This window comes from Doryrhamphus excisus, chromosome 8 (genome assembly GCF_030265055.1).
Source record: "Doryrhamphus excisus isolate RoL2022-K1 chromosome 8, RoL_Dexc_1.0, whole genome shotgun sequence".
In the NCBI taxonomy this organism is placed as follows: Eukaryota; Metazoa; Chordata; class Actinopteri; order Syngnathiformes; family Syngnathidae; genus Doryrhamphus; species Doryrhamphus excisus.
In genome coordinates this window covers 12,953,193-12,955,147 of record NC_080473.1, presented here as the reverse complement: position 1 = coordinate 12,955,147, position 1,955 = coordinate 12,953,193, and positions in this window count along the sequence as shown.

Genomic DNA, 1,955 nt, shown 5'->3' with positions numbered 1-1,955 from the left:
ACCTCTCGCCCAAAGACAGCTGGGATAGGCTCCAGCACCCCCTGTGACCCCCGTGAGGACAAGCGGAAAAAAATGAATGAATAATTTATGCGTAAACAAAACACAAATAATCTTTATGCTTTTCGGGCATGTCATAAATCAATAAATATCATGCATTGCCATTGCATATTTCCAGATACTGCAGAGAGGCAAATGAGTGCAAGTGTAAACACAGCTTAACTCAGCAAATACTTTTCCTTTAAAAGATTAGTCTTAGGTTTTCTCAGACTGTTAATGTCGGCTTGTTATAATCACTTTTAACAATACAAACCGCAAACCACTCTAAACACACATTAAAATTAAAATTAAAATTAAAATTAAAATTAAAATTAAAATTAAAATTAAAATTAAAATTAAAATTAAAATTAAAATTAAAATTAAAATTAAAATTAAAATTAAAATTAAAATTAACTATCTTAGGAAAGCAGGAAGTGAACAAATGTAACAAAACAAAAATTGAAAAAAAAACAAAAATTAATACAATTTCTGATCACATGGTACATGATGCTGCTTTTCTTGTTCCCAGAAGGTACGGTTAGCTTAGCTGGTAAAAAAGAGCCCAAATCAGGCTGCTGCGCTTCATACTTTGAACTCCACTGAACTAAATAAATAAAGAAATTACAAGACCAAGCCGAGAGGGTGGAAGAGAACGGATTTCTATTAAGTTAGAATTTGTCAAAATGAAGTATCTTCTTTGTATACACACGAGTACACTTGCACACACATGATCATCTGTCTGGTCTCCTCGGCAACAAAACACTGGTATTTCTGTCCTACATGCAGGAAACAACATTACAAAAAGGGAGAGTGGGGGGACAAAGTACAGGAGCTTGAACACGGGATTTCAATCACAAGACCTCTAAGCTGCATGTGATTTCACGATAACCTAAAGCCTTACACACACACACATACACACACATACACACATCGTCATATACTGCTATGAAAGCCACGTCTGCAACGCTTCACACACAACACGAGTACAAAAGTGTGGCTGGCGTTTGCGTAGAAAACAGAACTTGCTCAAGGCCTCCCGCTTATGTTATTTGTTTTCAAACGACAAAGGAATGCATTCTCTCGGAAGTCCAAGGCTGCCAGACAATTGACGCTTAAAGTCACTCCGATGGAAAACAGGAGTTGAGCGATAAAAAGACTGTAGCGACGCTGTCGCTGTTAGCTATAAAACACAATGAGGCATGCAGTACGTAAGAGGCGATGAGAAAGTACAGACGCTGAGCTTAGATGTAGTATGATATGGTCGATAAAGTCAGTGGGAAGTGGCGGTGATGGCAGGCCAACTCTGGCTGGGAATTAAACACACACTAAAAGAGAATCAATAGCAGGAGTCCAGGGAGCTTCTGCGTGAATTAAAATAGCCAGGATGAGTGAAGCACCAAATTCTGGGCCCCCATACGTAAGCATCTTATAGGGTACACACCTTTTACATATGACAGCAAGAGATTCATGCTATCACAATGTATCTTCTTTAATTATATATATTATATATATATATATTATATATATTATAATTATATATATATCTTAATCTTAATCTTAATCTTAATCTTAATTATATTAATTACATTTAACCAATAATTCATTTCTCAATTGATATATGTATGTGTATGCTGTTGTGTGCCACTTTTAGAGGCAGGTATTATTCTTTTTTGGTTTTTAATGGCAGTTAGCAAGCAACTTTTGGTGTGCATTACCGCCACCTTCTGGTAAGGAGTGTGGATCGCTGAAGAAAAAAACTAAAAATTAAGAAATGTAAAAAAAATCACAACACAATACTAACACTAACAGTGACAACAACTAAATCGAGGCAGGAGTTATTTTATTTTATTATTTGATTTTATTTGCATTACCTATTGCTACATGAACTTTGACACCACTGTGATGTCATTTCCGGTCAT